Source organism: Calidris pugnax, unplaced genomic scaffold (genome assembly GCF_001431845.1).
Source record: "Calidris pugnax isolate Ruff unplaced genomic scaffold, ASM143184v1 scaffold71, whole genome shotgun sequence".
In the NCBI taxonomy this organism is placed as follows: domain Eukaryota; kingdom Metazoa; phylum Chordata; class Aves; order Charadriiformes; family Scolopacidae; genus Calidris; species Calidris pugnax.
The window spans coordinates 2,841,650-2,859,159 of record NW_015090882.1 but is presented as its reverse complement, the minus strand read 5'-3'; the positions used below and the strand labels follow the sequence as shown (position 1 = coordinate 2,859,159).

At 45.7% G+C, this 17,510-nt stretch overlaps 1 protein-coding gene across 1 annotated transcript in view; it reads right to left on the bottom strand.

Moving 5' to 3' along the window:
- EGFR (epidermal growth factor receptor) overlaps nucleotides 1–9,734 on the bottom strand; it is a 243,829-nt gene extending 234,095 nt beyond the window's left edge. The window contains exons 1-2 of the mRNA XM_014946983.1: nucleotides 9,613–9,734; nucleotides 8,610–8,777 (exon numbers count right to left, since the gene is read on the bottom strand). The gene's annotated coding sequence lies outside the window, so the exon portion shown is untranslated. The remainder of the gene's footprint in view (nucleotides 1–8,609; nucleotides 8,778–9,612) is intronic.
- Nucleotides 9,735–17,510: the final 7,776 nt, after the last annotated feature.

The following is a 17,510-nucleotide window of genomic DNA, read 5'->3' as shown; positions in this document are numbered from 1 at the left end:
GCACAGGTTGCCCAAAGAGGTTGTAGATTCCCCATCCCTGGAAACTTTCAAGGTGAGGTTGGACGGGGCTCTGAGGAACCTTATCCAGTTGAAGATGTCATTAATTCAGGAGATTTGGACTAAATGACCTTTAAAGGTCCCCTCCAACCGAACTACGCTATGATTCTATGATTCTGTGAAGCAGGAATCCTGTAACAACAAAATATCTGAAAGCCTTGCAGGGAAAAGGTTTGGTTTTGACAGGTCTTAATGAGTCTACAAAACTGAATAACTCAAGACTCTCAAAAAAAGAAGTGTTTAAGTACTCTTGAAGATATCTTAAAGTTTGCCTGACTTAGGGTAAGATCGAAAGAGAATGTGAGAGAACTGCTACTCCCAGGTCAGCCCACCATGAACTGCTTTAAAGGGGGATAGTCTTCCATGTGCGAAGGGAAAGCTTTCAAAATAAGTCTTTAACCTGTTTTGGAGATGTCCTAAAAGAGGTAGCTCACATAGTGCAGTGAGGTATAAGTACGCTCAGAAGCTAGTTTGAACCTTGGTTTGGGAATTGAACAGAATTGAAAACACCGGACACAAGAGTAGCTACTTGTGATGATGCAGACAAGCATCCTCATAGAGCTACAGACAAAGAACAGACAACGCTGTGTCTCAATTGCCTTTGCATCTGGCTGACAGAAGGTGTATCTCCACTCTGAGGTAGACAGTGATATATTACCCCAGCTTGTGTCATGTCTAAGACACAGTGGTTTGGACAAGGTCTGATGAGGATGCTATAATAAAAAAGAAACAAATATTTAAATATAAGAAGGCCCAGAAGCAAAACTGACCAGTAGACCTTTAACCAAGGCTTGTTAAGTCATGTCTTTGCTCTGTTTTGGTCTACTGCAATCAACTGTCCCCAAGGTTTGGGGTGTCTCTCCCTCAAGCCATTATGAATGAGGCTGCACTGATTTTGGTACCTTTCACTCTGCACTGCACTCCCAAACTATCCCAGCTGGTCTTGGATCCTTAAATATTTTTACACATCTTCATGCCATTTATCAAAGCATGAAAAAAATGCCCTCAGATGGACTACATGCTCTGGTAAAACACAGTACAGTCCTCACATCAGTTTATTCATTCTGAACACAAACAATGACAGCTTGCAGTCAGAAGGGCACTGAACGCTCTGCTGGCTAAGAGCGTGGATGGCTCTACATAAAATCATAGAATCATAGAATTGTCCAGGTTGGAAGGGACCTTTCAGATCATCTAGTCCAACCATCAACCTCACTCTGATAAAACCCATCACTAACCCATGTCTCTAAGCACTATGGCAACCCGGCTTTTAAATCCCTCCAGGGATGGGGCCTCAACCCCTTCCCTGGGCAGCCCAGGCCAAGGCTTAAGAACCCTTTCCCTGGAAACATTTGTCCCAATCTCCAATCTGAACCTCCCCTGGGGCAACTTGAGGCCATTTCCTCTTGTCCCATCGCCTGGGACTCGGGAGAAGAGACCAACCCCCACCTCTCTACACCCTCCTTTCCTGCAGGCTTGCCCTTAAACAGGGAGAGTTATGAGGCCCATTGGAAAGAAGAGCTGGGAAGTTGCACCGAGGGGGTACAAGTCTCCTTCAGTTCTGACCCCCTCTCCTCTCATAGGGCAGACACCCTTCAGAGATTCTTCCCTTACGAAGCGACATCAAAGTTGGCAATTCAGCTCCGTGTTTCCTAAACGTAACTTAAACGCATTATTTCCCAAGTCTCCCATCTCTTCTACTTTCCTGCTGCCCCACACCAACTACAAGACTTTTGAATAACAACAGATCAAGGGAGATACTGGCAATTTTCCTGCTCTGTGTGAGGAGAACCATTTATTTAACGATGACCACGATGGGACCAGCATTAGTTCCTTCTTAACTTACTTGTTGCTGAGCTCATCACTCAGAAACTCCACGTTGTGATGCCCGGTGCGTTCCTGTGACAGGTATATCAACTCCCAGTCACGTGGCAAAGAGCTTTACGGAAAGATTGCAGTGTATGTGTTCTGGATTGCATTATTATGCACGTAAATACGTTGCATTGTTTTTGTGATCACAATCAAGCTGCCTATGCAAAGCAGACACCGATCTCGCATTCAGGCACCGGGGCAGAGCTTCCATCGCCAAACCAGATCAGCCGAGTGTTGTGTAGCGTTGCCAGGTTCCCAAAAGGCTGTAGCTCCAACAGCTGGCAGCTCAAAAAACACCCCCTCCGTGGGTTTGCTTCCAGCTTTCGTGCACCGCTGCCCCGGACACGTGTTTACATGCACTGAGCGTGTCCTGTGTAAGGGAACATACCCATCATGTGAGCACATACATCCAGCTGCAGAGGAAAGCTCTCTTCTGCGTACTGAGAAAACTGAGCGTTATCAGGGCCACTTGCTACCTTTGGACTCAAAAGTGCGTTTATAAAGTCGTAAATCTCTACCTGGTAGGACGGAGAGTAACACTTTTTAGGTCTTTGAATACATGTGTTCAAATATGAATCTGAATACATTAATTTGAACACAGGTAAAGAATGATCTTTTATGGACCGTTCCTTAATTTCTGTAAAGTTTGAATGAGTATCCCTTTTTTGCTTGTTGAAGTCTTTTCTCCTCGTATATACATTTTTTTGAATTATTTTACCCAAGTCTGTGCACAGTTTCCTGTAGCAGAAATTGACTGATTTGAATACACCTGCTTGCAAACCTTGAAGAGCTGAAAAGACAATGAATCTATTTCTTTTATTTAATTTTAGACCTGACTGAAACTACTCCATTGAGCCTTTCCCCCACACACAATTTTTCCTTTAGTGGAACAGCTAAGACCACATAAACACACATGAATTTAACTATATGTTTAACCCTTTGCAAAAGAAGAACCATAAAATTCTGCATGTGAGAGCTCAAGAACGTCATACACTTCATTTTTATATACATGCTCATATACCCACCAGAAGATTTTGCTCATCCTTTTAACAAGCAATTAGTTATTTGAGCCTTTTGATGAAATGATCTGTGAGAGATCAGTGTTCCAGAGTCCCAACGTTTTAATAGAAATTTAATTGTATCTTTTGGGTAAGTGCCAAAGTGATGGATGGAGTTATCACAAACGACATTCTCTCCAATTGAAAACACCATCCTTTTGCTACACTAAGCAGCACCAAATTATCCAGTTAATAGTTAAATGGTGTTAAAATAAAGGAGCTGATACAAGCAAAAACCCCCAAAGTACTGAGCTTGCATCTGCCTTTTGGGAGGGCAGTGCAGAGCCCAAATGCTTGAGGAACTGAGGTTTAAAATACAATCAGGTCAGAGGTATTATATTGGGTATTTCTGGTGCAGATCAAAGGGAATTCTAAAGAGCTCAATTAATCCTTCTGTCCCAGCATGATGCCCGCCCACCACATCAGCAAAATCCTGTGGGCTGGCGTTCATTATACTAAAGTAGTATCTTTTTAATGGCCAGTTCACAGCCACTGCTGAGGATGTGCAGGAAAGCCCACAAAACATGGATTATTTTGCATGAAAACGGTAGTTAAACGTTAGATACTCTTTCCTGAACTACTCCATACTTTGACCAGTTCTTATCACTACACACATGCAATTCTTTTTCATATCCCTTTTCTCTCTGGGAATTCAGCCCTCTAGGGAGATGGTGTGCAGGTTGTAGGTGCATAGGGCTAATGAAGATGATAGCCAGTGCAAATATATTGTTACTGAATTTCTGTTTTTATGTATGAATTCATTATGAATTTATGTATAAAATAATCTGTTTTCCTATGTAAAACTATCCAGAGATGCCTCCTGTGCATGAGCCCTTACTTCACTGGGAAGAGGCTGTCACACCTACGGGAGCAGAAGGCAGGGGAACACAGCAAAGATGACATTCAAACACCTGTGATAAAGTGCAGCCAACCCCCAACACTTCCCTCAACAGCACGAAGCGGAGCAGACTCCCCAGTTCTCCCAGCCCACTGGTAGCAGACACCAACCCAGTGGTGTGACCTACAGCTCCAGCTGCTGCTTCTGGCAGGTCCCCCCTCACCTCTGGTCTGAGCAAAGGCAACTTCAGGAGATAGAAGAAGAGCCTTGGATGCACTTTCCTTATGTTCTTGCAGATGTTTTATACCCTGTCTTCCTCTGGAGTAGGTAGAGCACTGCTCAACATAACAGATGTCTCCTGCCTCAGTCCCTGGGCCCTTCCTCATGTTGGCACTGAACATCTCCTCAGCCTTTCCTGTTCTTATCATATGAACCAAAACACTTGACTCTCTGCTAAATTAACACTTAAAGTAAATACTGTACACATACATATTTTCCTTTCTTTTACTGTAGTACAACTATCAGAACAGAGAAAAAGGAACCACTATCCTATGGGAACTGACAGATCACTGTGAGCCAGAGTTTGGCAATTTTTGATACATAAATTACTCTATTGCATCCAAGCCTTAAAAGTATGTTAACAAACACATCAGGGGTTGCACACAGACATTTTCTAGATCCATTGGTTTCAATCTCTTCCAGAAGGTGTATGCTACCAGAGTTTCTGTCCTCTCACCTTTGAGGATGTACCTCCACACTTGCTACCACCACAGCTCTGCTAAGATCTAGGGGCAGGGCTGCTCATGGCTGTATTTTGGGAAGGCTCGTTCTGTCTTAAAAAGATGCAAATCAGTTAATCAGCATTGGAAGTCGGACAGCTAGTTACAAACTTCTTTACATACTCTTTGGCTGTCTTGCGCTATCCACATGAGGCAGACAGATCTAACTATGATAAAAAAATCTGACCTAAGGCATCAAAGACATCATCGTTGTCATCACTGAACTAAGACTGGTGTGTCAGATTGGAGTGTCAGAAGTTCCAGGGTGGGAGGAAGGGCTACAAAAGCTGGGTCCTCAGCTGATGTCATGTCATTGAGCCCGAGAAGAAAGCCTAGTTCACATACGACCCTTTGTATAGGCACGCTCTAGCTGCCAACTTTAAGCCCCAAGGATTTATTTAAACTGCCTCTCCGTTATTATAGGCCCTGCAAAATCACAGTCTGTAATGGGATCCCTGAAAGAAACTCCAAAGGGAGAAAAACCCGGCATATTTTTGCTTGCATTTATTTGTAGATACAGGCAGAGGACCGAGCCGACCATATGGTCTGACTTTGACACGTCTCATCCATCAAACCAGTTAGTCCCTCTAGGACTTCATATACAAATCAGAAAAACCACGGGCTGGGCAGACATGAAGCTTCCTGCCCAGGAATGTTTGGGCTGCAGAGGAGTAAATCCTGGCAGCGGGCGAACAAAAGTTAGCACTGGAACAGAAGTCTGAGATGTGGGGCTCCACTCGTCATTCAACGAGTTTAGTGTTTTTAAGAATGTCCAAGAAGAACTGGAGGACAAAGCTCCTTCAGGTGTATTGGTATAACTCCACTGACAGCCCTGGGTTGGGCCAATGTAACCAAGAACAGCCTTCTAATTACATGTGCTAAGTAGTGCAACTAAAGGCTTCACTCATCCTCACTAGAACTTAGAGAATACCAACTAAAAAGTCCATTTGTTCCTAAAAGGGAAGGGGCTTTCTGTATTACTTGTCATCAGGTATGGGACACGATAACAGAACTGCTACTAATTTTTGCAATTCAAATATTATCATTTTACCTGGAATTTTGTAGAGGACTGCAACCATTAACTTACCTTCTGGTGGAGAGGAATTACACTCAGTCCACTCAGGTATATTTTGATACGGTTCAAGACAGAAACTCCTTTGGTTGTTGCTATTGTTGTTGTTGTGTTCCCAACCAGAGGTGTCTCATGCGTGGGCTTTGTGAAGTGCCATCAAACACAGGTGGGAATAAGCTCTGATTAATCAGTTTGTAGATGCCTTCCTATAATAGTTGGCATGGTATATCCCAATAACGGGATACCTGAGATTTTCCAGGAACTGGGAAAAGTTAAAACTGAACAACAAAATGCTACCCAGTCATTTTTCTTTTTGGACTAGATGACCTCCAGAGGTCCAACCTGAATTATTCTGTGCTAATGATTTCTTCTATGAGTTCTGCCATACACATTCAAAAACCACAGATAGAGAACCATGGTGTTTCAGCCTTACCCATGTCCTTTAGCTCCTCACCTCACAAAGCTCTATTCAAAACGAGCAAGGCTGTTGACGGAGTGAAATCCCACTCCAGGTGAGTAAGGGTGCCGCAGAATCCAAAATCTGCTTTATGCTATTAAAACACAGTTATGCATATTTGTGCACCACTCCATGGTCTGAGTTTGGATCTTTCCCTGAAAGAAACCAACCCAGTTTACCATGAGTTTGTTATGACTGTTAGTCATGACTGCAGCAGAGAAACGTCTTGTGGGTTTCAGCTAAAGCCTGTGGAAATTGAGGAAAAAAATTACCCACCTCCAAAGGTGTTCTGAGAGAGTCTTCTGCTTCTGTGTAGTACAACTAATATTATAAACTATCACACTTGAGGCAGAAAAACTTGGGTCTTTTCACTCTGGAGAAGAGAAGACTGAGGGGGAATCTGATCAACACCTATATATACTTGAAGGTTGGGTGTCAGACGGGGCCAGTCTTTTTTCAGTGGTGCCCAGGGACAGGACAAGAGGAAATGGACACAAACTTGAATGTAAGAAGTTCCATCTAAACATGAGGAGGAACTTCTTTCCTGTGAGGGTGGCAGAGCCCTGGAAGAGGCTGCCCGGGGGGGGGTGGAGTCTCCTTCTCTGGAGACATTCAAACCCACCTGGACACGTTCCTGTGGGACCTGCTCTGGGTGGACCTGCTTTGGCAGGGGGTTGGACTACATGATCTCCAGAGGTCCCTTCCAACCCCAGATCATTCTGTGACTGTGATTCTGTTAAAATCATTAGGACATGCATTGCTTTTTTGGCTGTACATATGATGTTTTGGCATTTATCTAATAAATCATGGCTGGGTTGGGGAAGATATGGAGGGAAGGACACAAGGAAATACCAGATGGGAGAAGTGGTCAGTAGTTAGGAATTTCTTCAGAATTGCCCTTGAAGTTTCCCTTTGCATATGAAGACAAGTGATCATACTGATTTTGCCCTTGTGTTTCTGCTGAAGAATTCCCTTTAAAGGGTACTTCACAAATGAGAGATGCTTCACAGGAAAAAGCCAGGACCAGCATGAGCACAAAAAAGGTGAGAATGAGCATGACCAGTTGTTCAGACTTGCAGAGCAAAAAAAATCCCCAAAACAAAACCCAAATAAGCTACACGATTAAATATGTGAGAACTGGCTCAGCTCTTTAATGGGTTGTTTGGATTAACATACCCACAAGGAAGAAAAAGACACTATTTGTGTTTGCAGTGCAAGTGCTCAACTTTCCTTAGCCCTGCTTCCTGAGAAAGGATATCTCCACAGCTACTGTAGATCCGGCAAAGGGCTCAATCTGGAGGCTGAGGGACATCTACTGAGATGGGAAGGCCTGAGAAACAGGAATGAGGGGGCAACGGAGGGGCCTTGTTCTGCTCTCACGGCTCTTATGTCCCAAATTACCCCTGCCCAGCAGCAGAGCACTCCCACAGGTCAATCTCTGAGTCAATCAGCCACCAAAACAATTCAAAACAGCAGGCAGGAAGTTGCCCATTTCAACAACCACTTTAAAAAGGGACAGGCCGTTAACCCTTTTGCTTCAGAGGCATCCTCTCCTGTCGTTGTGCCATGACTACACACACTGCTGTAGTCCGTTGCTCACTAAGGTCAAAATGAATTTAATTTTTTCACATCAGGCAAAAAGCCCAATCTGAGGAGGGTCTCAGCAGGCAGCAGTTGCGCAGTGCTGCATTACAGGAAACTTGGCCATTCAGGCTTTGATTAAATCAAGAGATAGATGAACAGCTGGACATGCCCTCCGATCAGCTCTGTCCCACAACTCCAGGGACAGAAAAGGTTGGCCAGGTGCTGCTGAGCAGCCCCAGCGGGCATTGACCGCTCAGGTCCTTGTTGTACAGATCCTAGGAAGCAAGAGAAGCTGTGGGTGGTAGCTCTCTATCTGGTTTCAGGTCAACTGAAGAGTAGCATAGGCCTCTGCTCAAAAGTTCAGGCTACCTGAGGGAATGCGATTGTAATTCATTATCAAATCATAGAATCATAGAATGGTTAGAGTTGGAAGGGGCCTTAAAGATCATGGAGTTCCAACCCCCTGCCCTGGGCAGGGACACCTCCCACCAGACCAGGTTGCTCCAAGCCCCATCCAGCCTGGCCTTGAACCCCTCCAAGGATGGGGCAGCCACAGCTTCTCTGGGCAACCTGTTCCAGTGTCTCACCACCCTCACAGCAAAGAATTTCTTTCTGGTAGCTCATCTAAATCTCCCCTCTTCCAATTTCAAATCTATTATTCTCCAGGACCTACCCATTAATATCTCTACATATGGTACCAAAGACTGAAGCATTATCACCATGAATCTTCTAATTCCGCAGTCAGAAATATTTTTTTCAGCAAGGCGTGCAATTTTTTCCTCACAACTTCATGTACAGGAGCCCCACACAGGCCTCATTCAGACCTTCTGCTCCTTGCAAAATTCAGAGATGCTAAAGAAATTGTATGTAAAACTCCACCAGAATGCGTTACCTCTCCAGCATTTCTTCTCCACAGCTCCCAGCCATGTTGGTGAGAGCCCAGCTCTACACCACCAGAGCCTCTCCAGTGACAAGTAGTAGTAAGTCGCTTGTTCCCAGATGTCCTCTTCTCCACTTGGACTTTTTCAGTGGCTGAGCACAACCTTTTCTTCCATCTCTCCTGCAGTAAGAGATAAGGCTTTTCAACTACTGAGCAGGGATCCAGAGGAGTTCTTCCTAGTGATTTCAACAGCTTATTTTTCATCAGAGTGGATTTTTTCCCCACAGAGTTGTCCATCAACCTCTTCCACTTGGATTTCTCTTTTTCTGGACTGTTTCTGGACCTTTTCTGAGATCAGAACCCAAACAGAAATAACCACTGAGCTGCATTTAGCTCAGCACAAAATATGACTTTGCTCAGACCTGAACCAGTTATGAGAAGGCAGTTTCTCTATGTACACGTTCATGATGTTTTCTGACACTGCCTAATTATATCACTAATTATGATCTTCCTTTGTATCAGCAGTCTGAGGAAACAAGCTCTTTAGGCAGTGATGGTATTTCTCCTGTGTTGCAGACATGAGTGTGATTAAATATATTTCTGGAGCACTGTGGCCTGACCTTTTTTTTTTGTTTTGTTTTGTTTCAGAAAAGCAGCCAATGATCTTGGATGTCCCATCTGAGACATCTGACTTCCAGTGGGGAATGTCAAGAATTTCCGAAGAATCAAAACCCCTTGCCCAGCATGTGTTTTGAACTGGGCACCCAAAACAAGTGGTCACTTGGAAGCAGGCTACCCTTTTCTGAACACTCCCAAATATCTCTGAATACTCTGATGAGGAAGTGATGTGTCCAGCAGAAAACTGCAAACTATTTAGAAATGCAAGCCACCAGAAAAGAATATTAATAAAAGCCTATTTGATGTCCAATTGTAAATTAAAAAAATAAAAGAGAGGGAAGGGAAGGGAAGGGACAACCAGTATTAACTCTTAAAATTAGAAAAACATTCAACTCACCCGGGTCGGTGTTGTGTTCCTGGCAGAGCTGGGGTTAAGAGTGGCCCAGCCAGAGGTACACCACCAGCTCCCAGCAGCAATCAGCCACAGCAATCAGGCAGTATGTGCTGCCAAAAATCTCCTCTGGGATCACTATGCCTATATTTGCTCTTCTGCTTAAAAAGCTCCCTGTGAAGGACTGGGATAGAGCACTAGAGAGGGGAGGAAGGGGATGCATGGCCCTGACACCCCCGAACAGGACATGATACCTGGGCTCCACCAACTGGTCACCAGCTCTGAGAAGTTTGACCTTTGATTTTAAACGCTCACTGACTCGGGCCTCGGGCTCACAGCTCAGCAGCGGCTGAAAGCAGGCTCCGGACTGTGCGAAAACTAAAACCAGAGCAGGGGAATTCTTGCCCTTGGCATGAACAGCTACCACAGCAGCTGGCCGAAAATATTATAATGCATGGGAATCTGGCAGGTGGCTCAGGGCTGCATAGCTTTTGGGGAAATATTCTGCGTTGCCCCAGAAAGCAGGAGACAAGAGAAAACACATTTTGCACGTGCTGCATAGTGGTAAGTGAAAGATTTAAATAGCCTAAAAGATACCATCCATGTTTAATGTTAACTGTAAAGCCCATAAATTTCTACAAAATCTTCCCATGTCCTGAGAGCAAAGCAAGATAAGTGTAAGGGAAGGGACACCACGTACATACCACAAGTTCTCCAGATGACATAAGAGTTCAACAGGAGCTCATGCTGCTGCGAATGCTAGAGGAGGCACTTAGAGGTCTGTAGGCTCTGGAGCCCTGTCAGCAAGTGCTGGTTTCTGTGCAGAAAGTGAGGAAGGACCTCCTGCATGGGCAGGGTGGCCCCACGCCTTCGCCATATGGATGCTGCTGCTTGAAGCCTCCTCTGACTTCTCAGGTAATCCCACTTCTCCAGAACCAGACACTTGGCAGACGTTGATCTTAATTGTAGGTAATATAACAAGTTGGAATAAAAATCCCTGAGCTGAAGACAGGGCTCCAGTCCATCACAGAAAGGATTCACTTCCCCCCCACCTCCCCCATCCTGCTACATGCTTCTTCCAGAGAACTGTAAATGCGTTTGAAAGCGAAGAGGAAAAAGAGTGACAAAAGATTTTGAATACCTGCACAAACCATCAATTTATGAAGAATTCTCTCCAGAAGTTTTCAGATGTTTTGGGATATTTTGCTGGCAGTGAGGATGTGATACTCACAGTTTAATACAATGACATCCATGGAATCAGCATGAGGACATAATGTTTCGTTTTGGTACCAGAACCAAGAAAAAACAACTTTCTTCAGTCCTCATTCCTTGGAACAGAACATTAAAAATGCACTGATTTCATTCTGTGACTTTGTCTGGGCTCAACAATGGGAATATATAAGTATCTAGAACAACAAATTTAAACTGTATCCTGGAGAAATGGATTCACCAATGAGATACACTCTCTAGTTTTTAACATTTTTTTCTTGTTTTCAACACAATCTAGTTACATTTAGATTCATACTAAATAATATTCAACAGTAGGTCTGTGACCAATCAATGAACGCCTCCTACACATATTTGTATTTTTTGTATTTTTGTACATGCATTTTTGCCACCAATTCATAACTTCAGAGTTAGCTTTTCCATTGACACCTGCAAAGTTCGAGTCCCAGACTACCATAAGTACTTCTGTACATCTATTGGCATCTGAGGGTTAATCTTAAACGTCTTTAGTGAGAGTTACAGATTTTTTGACTTATTTTACCATATTCCTTTTTTCTGAAAAAAGTGAAGTGGCCCTTACCCAAGAGGAGAGGAAAGGTCAGTTCCCAGCGTAAAGGCGCACATCCATCCTCCTTGGCCATGTTACCTGCAAGAAGCATCACATCCAGTCCTGCCACAGGCTCCATTTTTCGTAGAATCATAGAATTGTCCAGGTTGGAAGTGACCTTTCAGATCATCTAGTCCAACCACCAACCTCACTCTGATAAAACCCATCACTAACCCATGTCTCTAAGCACTAGGTCAACCCGGCTTTAAATCCCTCCAGGGATGGGGCCTCAACCCCTTCCCTGGGAAGCCCATTCCAAGGCTTAAGAACCCTTTCCATGTAAACATTCTTCCTAATCTCCAACCTAAACCTCCCCTGGTGCAACTTGAGGCCATTTCCTCTTGTCCCATCGCCTGGGACTCGGGAGAAGAGACCGACCCCTCCTGGCTCCAGCCACTCTGCCCCCAGCCTGTACCATCCATGGGGTTGGTGTGACCCAAGGGCAGGACCTGGCACTTGGCCTTGTTGAACCTCATCCCGTTGGTCTCAGCCCATCCATCCAGCCTGTCCAGATCCCTCTGCAGAGCCTCTCTACCTTCCAGCAGGTTGACACTCCCACCCAACTTGGTGTCATCTGCAAATTTACTGAGGGTGCACTCGATCCCCTCGTCCAGATCATTGATGAAGATGTTAGAGAGAACCAGCCCCAATACCGAGCCCTGGGGGACACCAAATACCAGTGGTTTTTGGACGCCTTGTGCTTCTGAGAGTGTTTGCTGGTCATGAACGAGGCCTAAGGGGCTCTCACACATCATTTAACACTTTGTACAGTTATGTGAAAGACGTTACATTTTGTTGTAGGTTCAAGTATGAGCTCTGTGATTCTTGTTTTCATTTTCCCCTCCTTTTTTACAAATGTTTCTGTAAAACCAACACCTTTAATATCACCATGTGTTTGGCCACAGAAGTTGCAAACTCACTGAGAACCAAGGAAACGCCACTTGTGATTTAACTGTTTGCCAATTATTTGCTTTAATGTCTTAATCTTAGGCAGCTTCATAAAATAATTCTACGCGAGCTTGATTTTTGCAGACGTTTGATGAGTCCAGCTTGCCTACTAAAAACGATGCTTGACTCACATCCTGGCAGCAGTGTTTATTTGACATGCGCTGGTGAAGCACTCTAAAAAATTGCATACTCAGGGTAGTCCAAATTTAACCTCCTCCATCTGTGTGTATTAGTGTTTGGGTGAGTCTGAATTATCAGTGTGTGTCAACTGGGTGACAAAAGCTGACCACCGCACCTTTGCCAGTTAGGTACAAGTCCGGTGCTGAAGAAGCCTTCAGAGAGAAAATGTCCACTTTCTGAGTGGGCTTTTTATAGATCTGTTTACGTTGGGGAGCTTTTTGCTACAAGAAAATCCAAGCCGCTTGGATCGAAATCCAAGCCAAACTCCAATTACTTTTGTGTTTCTCTCCAAATAAAACTACTCACCGTAAATCCAAACCTATTAAAAATGCGCAGCTGTGAAGTTACATCCATTCCTACGTTCAGAAAGGTTAAACCACAGGGCCAAAGCTTTTTAACGGCAGGCACACCTCAAGACTAACCATCTCCAGAGCGGAGAGGCTGGCCACATGCTAGGTTTCATGTGGGGATGCACCAGCAGGATGCTGGGAAGAGGGGAGCTGCTCATTCAACATGGCCATGCTAACTTGGCTGGATCGCTCTTCCAGTGCACAATGGGTGTCAACACAAGGCGAGCCCCTTGCCAATGAGTATCCTCCAGGATCACAATGAGAGGGGATGGGAGAAATAACCCCATGTGCAATGGGAGTACTAACCCCCTGCACCATGACAGCTTGGGGTCTGGACTGCTGGAGAGCAGCTCTGAGGAGAAAGACCTGGGAGTCCTGGTGGACAACAGGATGACCATGAGCCAGCAATGGGCCCTGGTGGCCAAGAAGGCCAATGGCATCCTGGGGGGCATCAGGAAGAGGGTGAGCAGCAGGTGGAGGGAGGTCATCCTGCCCCTCTGCTCTGCCCTGGGGAGGCCCCATCTGGAGCACTGAGTCCAGTTCTGGGCTCCCCAGTTCCAGAAGGACAGGGAACTGCTGGAGAGGGGACAGCAGAGGGCTACAAAGATGATGAGGGGCCTGGAGCATCTCTCTTACGAGGAAAGGCTGAGGGACTTGGGTCTTTTTAGTCTGGAGAAGAGAAGACTGAGGGGGGATCTGATCAATGCCTATAAATCCTTCAAGGGTGGGTGTCAGGAGGATGGGGCCAGTCTTTTTTCAGTGGTGCCCAGGGACAGGACAAGAGGAAATAGGCACCAATTTGAATGTAAGAAGTTCCACCTAAACATGAGGAGGAACTTCTTTGCTGTGAGGGTGGCAGAGCCCTGGCAGAGGCTGCCCAGGGAGGTGGTGGAGTCTCCTTCTCTGGAGCCAAACCCACCTGGACACGTTCCTGTGGGACCTGCTCTGGGTGAACCTGCTTTGGCAGAGGGTTGGACTAGATGCTCTCCAGAGGTCCCTTCCAACCCGATAGCATTCTGTGATGGCTTTGGTGGGAGCGGAGGTGTCAGGCACATTACTTACAAAAAGTTTCTTGCAGTTTGACTTCAGTGACATACTCCTTGCTCCTGCTCCCAGAGCTGGAAAGATCTAGGGGTTGGTTTGCCCTTCAAAAATGGGAATGAAATCCTCCTGTTCCTGTTTACAAGAAGCGAGCAAACATGAAGCCGCTCAAACTAACAGTGGCTAAATTCACTTTATTGGCATCTCCTCAGTGGCTCTGCCACCTCACACAGGTTGACTGGCATGGCTTGCAGTGCTGCATGCCAGCACTAATTGGTTTTGCTCATCAGTGGGAGCAGGGGAGGGCACCAGTGAGGGCAGTGGGAGAGGGCAACTCCTTCACCACCATCACCATTGCCCTCAACACCTCAAACGGCTCCTGCTGCACGAGCTGTGATCACACAGCGGCTGTGGGGTGCACACCTGGGCTTAGAAGATATCTCCTTTCTTTCTTACCACCTATATGGTAAATCAGGCTGTATTTTCACTGAGCAGAGTGCTGTGAGGACAAGGCAGCGCCCACTCCCAAGGAGCCTGTGGCCTTGCTGATGGGCTCTCTCCTACGGTGGGATGATGCAGGTCCTCCAGGAGACCCAACCATTCCTGTTGGGAATGTATGCCAAGCTGTGGAGGACGATGGGGCTGCTAAAACTCACTTCTGCTAGCTCATTCCTACCTGAGACGATTTACCTGCAGGGCTCAGCTTCGATCTGATCTTGGAATGCATCAGATTGCGCCAAAAAAACAGAGGATGGAGAAACACTGGGGAAAAGGCAGGAGGTTTTACACCAAGTTACCTGGTGCCAGCCCTGGCTCCCCGCACGCTCTCCGTTTCACATCAGACAAGCAGGGCAGCACACAAAAGCCTCAATGCCTGCAGAATATATCTTTTCAGGGTGAAAGCATAAGTATTTCCAGCCAGCGCAGCGAAGTCGGGTTTGCCTGCCAAGATTTGCTCTTGCGTTTTTTTTTTTTCTTTAATTCCAGCAGCAGCCAATAGCTTTAAATTGGAGAACCAATGAACAGACTTCCCTGCCTCTCCTCCCTCCTCGCTGACGGTTTGAACCTTCAAAAAACAGCTTCCTAGCCTTAGTCCAGGGAGCTTTTAAGCCCACGCTTATCTTCAGCTAATGCACCGCAGTCAGCGTGTTTGCCAAGTTGAGTGTGCGAGTTGGGGCGGGGGCTGGAATATTCTTGGGTCACAACTCTGAAAGCATGTGATTGCAATGAGTTTATTTCGCATCAGAGAGGATTTTTGTTTTCTTTTTTTTTTTTGTTTTCTTTTTTTTTTTTCTTTTTTTGGAAGGTCTCCATTTTCAACAAGCATCCATGGGTGTTTTTGAGGCTTCTAGATCAAAACTGCTATTAAAAAAAAAAACAAAAAACCCCAAGCATTTCAGTGTTGCACAACATTACAATAACCTTACATCGTTTGTGAAGTGTGGGAGCCTTGGATGAAAGGTGCTCTGCACGTATATAATGTCACCATCATCATTATAAATGCATTGAAGGCCCAGCAGCCTAAGCTGATTTATTATGGGCACTTGTCCCTCTATAATTTTCTGACGCTGCCCGCCTGGGTGAACTGATGAGATCTCGACTAAATTGGGGTAGCCTGTCGTTTTTATTCAGATTGAAATGGATTTTCTTGCCTTGAATTCCTGGCAGGGAGAAAGCAATCAAAAAAAGAATGGCTCGCAGATAATAAAGTTGCGTGTCGAGCTAGGCGTAACAGATACACAGCTGTCCACACTTTTCCTGCAGGCATTTACATCTTTTCATCATGAGATGAGCAAAGCCAGGAGATGAGAGACAGAACAGGGGCAGGGTGTTGGCCATTTAGCCCCCCAAAACATGGGATCCTCCTTATAAAGGTGGTTGTCCTCATACTTTGCAACAGCCAGAGAGATGGGTGCTCTAGCAGAAGGGTGAGCAAATAGTTTGCCTTCCTTCAGATAAGGAACACTGACTATGTTCCACTGAAATGGTATCTAATATGGGCTTTTGTATGTTTTGGCCTCGGCGTGGCACCACATCTCCTGCTCTCATGTCTGGAGAGTTCTTAATGTCCCAGTGACGCATTTCGTGGAGTTTTCAAGAAAAATACGGGCGTCCTGACCAGCTTTCCCTCTCCCAGGCTACAAGGGAAGCTGTAACTCAACACGTAATGGCTTGCCTTGGTTGTCAACAGAGTCACACTGGCCCAGGACAAAGCCCTGTTTGAGCCCATCATGCTGCTGGTGGCCAAGGCACACCAGCTCCACTGCTGGTAGCAGACAGGACAGGGACGTTGTCACCACACTGGGCTGACTGGGACTCCCCAGCCCGGATGACCAGATACCCCTTTTCCAGCAGAATGTGCCTACAGAGACTCCGATCTCTGGCTCCAGAGCCAACTGCTTCAGTTGCCCCACCACCCAGCCCCTGTCACCTCCCTTCCCATACCTGATTCAGCCTTATATAAAGTCCCTTAAAAAATGTATTTCTTGCAGTATGAAACAATATCCAAGTTCTATGCTTGATTCCTTCCTTCCTTGCCATGTCGGAGTACGTACTGCAAAGCTGAGAGCAGTGGAGTCAGCAGCAGCTGCCTGCAGCTCATCTGTTGGCAAGGCTGGAGCTGAAATCACATTCTCCAAGTGCCAGAAAGATAGACCTTCTGGAAGGAAGTATCGGGTGAAAGAGGAGGGAAGCGAGTTCCCTTCCAAACAATAAACATGCAGAACAGAAATAATTGAGGCACTAGAACAAGGGGGAGGGAAAACAAAACAAACCATAACAACGGATCCTCAGATGAACTGCTTTTCCCTAGTAATAGGGAAAGGGGGAGGAGAGGGAAAAGTTAAAAACAAAACAAAAACAACCAAGCCCACAACTTTAGGTAGCTCAGAACTGACCAGAAAAAAGATTTTTCACTTTGTGATAAATCCTGAGGAGCTGCTAACTCTTTATGATGGGTATCACAGTGACAAGCTGGCATCGTGGCCGTTCTGGCAAAACAGACCATGTTCTTCAGGACCTGTCTGCCTCCTGGCCAAGCCACCAGCCGGCCAGTCCCTTTGCCTGGTTCCTTTAAAAACACCAGCAAAATCGACCCATTTCAACTGAGGGTTTCACTTCTACCAACTCACCTTCTTCCAGCAGACTCCCGTCCCATTGGAAGATTCTCCAAATGGCTCCTGGATGCCAGACACTTACTGCTATAAATATTTGTGTTACGGGATGCCACAATACCATTTTGCAGAAATACATAAAGACAAAACAAACCTAAAAAAAACAAAACTAAAAAACCCCCACCCACAAACAGACCCAACCCAACAATCTCGGGCTCTAGAGCATGCCCTGAAGTGCCACGTCTACACGTTTCTTAAATCCCTCCAGGGATGGTGACTCCACCACCTCCCTGGGCAGGCTGTTCCAGGGCCTGACCACCCTCTCAGCAAAGTCATTCTTCCTCAGATCTCATCTAAACCTCCCCTGCCCCAACTTCAGACCATTTCCTCTGCTCCTGCCATTATTCCCTTGGGAGAAGAGACCAACCCCCACCTCTC